The sequence below is a fragment of the Dipodomys ordii genome, unplaced genomic scaffold (genome assembly GCF_000151885.1).
Source record: "Dipodomys ordii isolate 6190 unplaced genomic scaffold, Dord_2.0 Scaffold18, whole genome shotgun sequence".
Taxonomy (NCBI): Eukaryota; Metazoa; Chordata; class Mammalia; order Rodentia; family Heteromyidae; genus Dipodomys; species Dipodomys ordii.
In genome coordinates, this window is record NW_012267234.1 from 19,661,312 (window position 1) to 19,668,035 (window position 6,724).

Genomic DNA, 6,724 nt, shown 5'->3' on the forward strand with positions numbered 1-6,724 from the left:
TCCTGCGGGGCTGGGGGTTTCAGAGGCCTGGCCACAGGTTGCCCCTTGCTGGGGGGGGGTGTCCCCCTGCCCTGCCGGCTGGGGGTGAGGGGTGTCGGGCGGCCGGGCCGGGCCCAGTCGGGCCCCGAGCCCGGGGACCGGCGTCAGAGCAGGCCGGGGACCGGCGGGCCAGGCCCGGCCGGGCCTGCGGCCACCTCCGGGACCCACCGAGGTTGGGGTGGGGGCTGCGGAACCCCTCCTCCTCCGGTAGGGCTGAGGGTCAGGCCCCGGCCTCCCTCAGCTGCGAATCCACCCAGGCCAACCAAGAGGTAGCGACTGGGAGCTAGAGGCCGGGCCGCCTACCCGACCAGAAACAGCCAGGCAATGAACTTATGGGCGGTTGGACCGGGCCAGCGCCGTCGAAGCAGGCTGCTGGAGGGAGGGAGAGGGGGGAGGGAGGCCCATCTGTTTCCAGAGAGCCCAGGAATGTCGCCTTCCCGGGGAATTGCTGGGGTGCCATCCACCCAAGATGCCACCACACTGGGGCCGGAGCCGGCGGCCAAGGCCGGTGAGCTGCCTGTGTGAAGGTTTCTATCCGGGAAGCCGTGGCCGGCGTGGCGGCTGCCCCTGGCCTGGACCCTCCTGGAAGCCAGGCTCCAACAGACTGTGGCCCAGAGGCCTCCCCCTCCCCCCAGCTGTCTCTGGAGGTGCCTCCCACTGGGCAGACTGCTTGTTGTTCAAGCATAGATGCCCGGGAAGGGAGTTAGATGCGCTGCAGTGACTTGTGCTCCCCGGGGAGGAGGGGGCCCAGAGTGTCCCCGTGTCTCCCTGCCCGGGCATGGAGGGGGGGCTTCCGGGCCTCATCCAGGAGTGAGGAGGGCTGGGGAGTAATTATTATTTTGGCTTATGCAACGGAGAGGCAGGGTTCGTTATTACCCAAAGAGGAGGCGGAGCCTGGGCAGTTAATTATATAATGCTCCTGCCTGTCTGCCGTGCCCAGCCCGGGGCCCAGGTGGCCTTTTCTGTCTGGTTGTTTTCATGGAGCGGGCTGGAGTGCTTTGCTGACCCTGGGGTGCCAGGGGCCGCCAGGAGCAGACGGCCCTCCCTCCGTTCCAAGCGTGGGCCCGTGTGTGCACACGCAGGCCTGGCCAGGCCCCGGCAGCAGTTGTGGTGGCCGCAGTGGGTGGGCGAGCAGCCTGGTTCCCAGCTGGGCTCTTGGGGAGCTTGGAGCAGTTCTCGCGGGTGGGGGGAGGGGCTTTGCTAGACGGTCTGCAGAGCTACCTTCCAAAGGGGCTCCCGGCTGGAAGGTTCTTCATGGTGTGGTGTAGGCCAGTCCCCATGGGCTGTGAGGAGGGTGGGGCCGCACCCAGTCCTGCGCCCCTCCCCCAGATGGCTCCTGTGTCCCAGGCCCCGCCTGAGCAATCCTTCCCTCCAGTCAACAAATGTTTGAGCAGGAACTGTGACATGCAGCTGCAGGTGTTGTGATGGAGGTCCTGGCGCAGCCTCCCTCTCGGCGGCGCTCTGGCGAGGGAGCTGGGGTTGGGGCTGGTCCGGCATCCGGGAGCTGGGCTGTTCGGAGGAGGACACTTTCTGGATAAGGGCTCTGGGCTCCCCACCCAGACCCCAGCAGGCGGCTCCTTCAGCCTTCTGTCCTTGCCCCTCCTCTCTGGCTCCTCCGGTCCACTGTACAAGTGAGGCCAAGGGGCCAGGGCTCGTGTGGCTTGGTGGCAGGGCCCTCCCTCTGTCTGCCACACCCCCCTGGCTCCCACCACACCTGCTGGAAGGCAGCCCGGTTTGCCCAGGTCCTCACCAGGCTGGCTGCCCGCTTGGCTGGGGACACGGCACTTGGGAGACTTGAACTGGCCTTTCTGGACTGGGGTGGGGGTCAGGACCAGCATCCAGGAACAGGCCTCTGAGCACAGCCATAGCATCTTGTTAGCCCGCGAGCTCTTGGGAGCCTGGGCCCCTGGGCAGCCCTGCTGCAGACCAGACGGGGCAGCATCTGCTGGAGCAGGACAGAGCCTCAGCGCCCTGCCCACCTGTGGCAGGCAGCGGGGGCTGCGCCCTCCGGAGTGCGTGGTCCAGTGCCGGTCCAACCTTGTACAGAGAACTTGAGGTTGGCCTCTGCAGAGCTCCCCAACTTTAGTGCCGTTCCCAGTGCTGACTGGGGGAAACAGTGGTTGTCATGAATAATACAGGAGCAGCAAATGTATTCTGCATTTAGCTGGAGTTGGTATGGAATCCATTCCGACTCGGGACACTTGTGCCAAGTCCTCCTCCGGCTCACCCTCCCCCGGTGCGGGGCTCTGCCTGGTGAGGCCTGGGCCACGGGGCAGCAGGTGCACAGGCTTGCTGGGAATCCTGGCCCTTAGCGCTCTTTGTATTGTGACCTTGGGCAAGTTACTTGACCTCTCTGAGCTTCTTTTTCTTCACCTTTGCAAGGGGCTGCTGCTGCTGCTGCGTGGGCGTATCAACATCAAGTGCAATACAATATGCATGCTTCACTTTTTTTTTTTTGGTGTGGGTCCTAGAACTGATCTTAGGGCCTGGCCACTGGTCCCTTTGCTTTCCACTTGAGCCACAGCTCCACTTCTAGTTTTCTGGTGGTTAATTGGAGATAAGAGCCTCCTAGACTTTCCTGCCTAGGCTGGCATTGAACCAGGATCCTCAGATCTCAGTCTCCTGAGTAGTTAGGATTGTAGGTGTGGGTTGCTGGTGAGGGTCATCACCATTTTTATTATTATAGTTCATGTGTAGCCAGGCTTGCTAAGGGTGGCCGTGCAAGGGTCAGTAGCAGTACCAGGAGATTCTTGCTGTGTGCGAGGTTTGGGAGAATTCCCTGCTTCATTCTTACAGTGCTGGCGGCCTGCCTTCTCATTCCCATTCTCCATGTTGGGAAGCAGAGGCTTCCAGGCAGATGAGCTTTGGGTGGGGTGGGATTCACGGTTGGTTCCGGAGTCTGTGGGGCTCACCCCTGTAAATTTCCTGTGCAGAGATGCCTTCTGCTCCTCCATCTTCTCCCACATCCACTCCTCGCAGGGCTGCAGGCTGATGTACAGGCACATGTGTGCGGGCGTGGGGGGGGGATGGAGAGGGAGGAGGCCTCCCTGGCCAGCCCGCACCTGTGGTTCCGCTGACACCTGCTGGGTCCTTGTGGTTGGTTGCACAGGTAGCCGGCCTCCCTGGGTGCCAGGGACCAGAAGTTACCCCTCAGATAAGCGCTCCCACACCCTGGGAGAGATGACTCATCTGCCACCCAGGCCTCTCCCCCTCAAACACAGGTCCCGTTCACCAGTCCAGATTCCTCAACCTCCACAAATCACACACACACACCCACAGCCAGGATTCAGAGCCCCCTCCCCTTCCAGGCACACGCATGCGCGCGCGCGCACGCACACACACACACACACACACACACACACACACACACACACACACACCTGCCCGGAGACATTTTCCATCCTTCCCCCCCCCCAACAGCCAGGCGCGCATCCTGGCTTTGCTGCTCTCCGAGCCCCCCCCCCAACGTGGCGCTCTGATGGCAGGCAGAGGGGCCCCGTCTCTATTTTAAACAGAGTTCCGATACTAATGTCCCTCATGCAAACAACATTACCTACCCTCGGGCATGTTTTTGGTGCCCAGCTGTGACTGTGTGAAAAGTTCTCTTTTTAAGGAGTTGGGAGGAAGGGAGTCATCCATATGGATTTTACCCTAGGAGAAACCATTTCAGGACCAGAAAGAAACAAGCACTTAGCTCTTCTGAGATTTTTTCCCCCCCGGGCCCCTTAAGGGGCGTGGGGTTTGAAAGGCTTCCTAAGGGGGAGGGAGGGAGGGAGGGGGAGCAAATGCTTCATTCCTTGCAGGCTGCCACCACCAGTTGTAGGAACAAACACCAGTATAAGAGCAAGCGTTGGTGAAAGGCAGCCCTCCTCCTGGCGTGCTAGCACTGGGGCTGGTGAGGGCTGGGAGGGGTGAGGGCCGCTGCCCTCGTGGGGAAGGGGAGGAGCTGGGTTGTCACCGCTGGTGGCCCGCGGCTGGCACTGTCACTTGGTAAATAGCTGCACAGTGAGCGAGCTGTGTGTGAGCGGGCTGGGCCCCTCCGAGCCCTGTGAGTGTGACCATTAGCACAAGTGAGCCAAGGCCCAGCAGGGGGCTTCTTCCGGGCTCTGAGAGGAAGGCTCTGGGGAAGAGATGGTGTTGGGACAGGAACCCGTTTCCTTCCAGACTTTTCTCCTTCCTCAGTGTCGTATTCTCTGCAACTCTAAATGTAACTGGCTGTTGGCCATGAGCTGGTAATTCTGCATGTGTTTCAAGGACAGGTGTTTGGGTCTGTGAGCACAGCGTGTCTGTGTACATTGCCCACAGCACCCCCCCAGTTTGTATCCGCAGGGGGGAGGGGCCCAGGCCGAGCTGTGGACCTGGCCTTGGTTCTGAGGAGGCCCTGGTTGCTTCAGCACCTTGGAGAGCGCCTGCCAGACAGCCAGGCCCGTCTGGGCCCTGGCTCCCGGCTTCCCCGAGCCAGCCCAGGTGGGCGGCCCAGTGATCGCCTGGCCCTGGATTCCTGCACCCTTGGCCCCGGACTGAGCCTGGCCTCCTCTGTCGCAGGCCCAGCTCCATGCAACGCTCCACCGGCTCTCAGCCTTTTCTCCAAGCCCAGCACCAGCCGGGTGTGGCGCCACCTCCTGGCCACGCCCTTCCGGGAGGTGGAGGGGAGGCGAGCTCAGGCGGGGTTGGCCTGTGGAGGACCGAGGGCCATCGTGCTGACACAGGCCTGCTCTTGGCTGTGGCAGCTGACGGAAGGGAACTTGCCCTTCCCTTTATTTTTTGGCTGTATATGGGGATTTGAACTCGGAGCCTGTACTGGCTAGGCAGATGCTCCACCACTTGACCCCTGCCCTGAGACCTTTTGGCTCTGTGTTTTTCCAGTCATGTCTCATACTTTTGCTCTGGCCAGGCTGGACCACAGGGCTCTTACCTGTGCCTCCCAGATAGCTGTAATGTCAGGTGTGTGCCGCCATGCTCAGCTACCTTCTCTTGGAATCAGCCTCTGCTGATGGACGAGGTGGCTCAGGCCTGCCCAGCCACAAGGCCACTGGCCACCTGTGGCTCTTTGAAACTGAATGAATGAAAGTGAAATTAAGATGTGAGAATTCGGTTTTCCCGTTGCACCAGGCACACTGCTGGGCTCCGTGGCCGCTGGGCTGGCGCCCATCCTATTGGGCCGTGCAGAGATGGACGCGCATCTTTGCAGAAGATAGCTCGTGAGGGCAGGGGTGAGGGTCTGCGTGCGTGCTCACTGCCTGGTGACCCGTGGCTGAGGCAGTGGTGGCACATACTTGTCACTCAGCAAACCCTGTGCAGTGACGGAACCGGGAGGACAAACACAGCCATGATGGCTCTGTCCGCCGTCCTCAAACCTGAGAGGTGCCGTCTGGGAGCCCAGACTGGCCATGGGTGGCCGAGGGGAATGTCTCCTAAAGCGCTCTGTTACCAGGCCGGTGATCCCAGCTTGGTTTTGTTACTGGCTTTGTGGCTATGTGCCACAGACTGCCGGCATTTTACATGAGAATTTGGACAAAAGGAGCAGCAGGTGATAGAGCAGTCGGGTGGGAAGCGGCCAGAGCGGCGGGAGCAAGCGGGCTCCTTGCAGAGTGCTGGAAGACTTTGGTTCCCACCACCTTGTGCTGCTGCTTTTCCTGGCCAGACACAGGGGGTCATCTGAAAAGTGTGTGTCCCGTGGGCACGGCGTGGGACTGGGGACCCTGGGGCAGGTTTGGGTAGCATAGAAGACTTGAAGAAATGAGCAAAGAGAAATAGAATGAGTTGGGCATGGTCTCCATGCCTGTAATCTCAGCAGGGGGAAAGGGGGAGGGGGAGAGGGGGACTGTGAACAGGAGTTTTTGATGTCAAGGCCAGCCTAAGCTATGTAGCAAGACCTTGTTTGTTTTTAAAGATATTTCTAAGAGAATAAGCAATCTGGACAGAGATGCAAAACTAAAATATGTGACACAAGGATTTTTCTTGTCAGACTTCGGGGACCTGCGAGAAGTGTGTCCCCAGGGTCGGCGGAGACCTGGGGCAGGTGCTGGGCTGTTCGGGAAGGTGCATGTGGTGGCAGAAGTTGTTGGTGTTGTGGGAGCCTCTTCCTCTCCAGGGTGGAGCCCCGTGCTTTCCCCACACCCCGTGCATCTCCCTCCCCAGGTCAGCTCCTGTGCCAGCTCCTTCCGGAGCCCGAGACCCGGTCTCTGCGGCGGGGAGGCTGTGGGCTGCCGCCGCCGGCCCCAGGCCAGTGCCTCCCACGCCTGGGCGTGTTTCACAACCTCCTGGCGGCCGGCTGTGGAGCTGGAACGTCCGGGCTGTCACCCAGGGTTTCTGTAAGTTTCCGATGCTGCCACCCGGTGTCAAGGACCCCACGTGGAGAAGCGTAGCTCTCGGCTCGTGCCTGTGAACGCATGCCACACGTGGCCTCGGAAGCCGTGATGAGTGTGGAGTCTCCGGCCCCTCTGCGGACCTGCGGGGGCAGGACCTGTGTGTCCACGGGTCCGCTGGCATTTCAGTGCAGCAGCGCCGCTGGACACACTGGCTTCTGCCTCGGCCATGCACGCGTCTGTCTTGGAGTGCTGTGAAGAGGGCTGGTGTCCGGGTGCACGTGGCCGTGGTTACGGTGGTTATGGAGGTGGACAGGTGACCTGCGGGATGGGCTTCGTTACCAGCTCTGCAGCTCAGGCCCAGCGCTGTCTCCTGA

General features: G+C 61.2%; 1 protein-coding gene across 1 annotated transcript in view; it reads left to right on the forward strand.

The window, feature by feature from the left end:
* The window catches only part of Jph3 (junctophilin 3), a 40,096-nt gene that overhangs the window by 2,969 nt on the left and 30,403 nt on the right, over positions 1-6,724 (forward strand). The window lies entirely within an intron of this gene.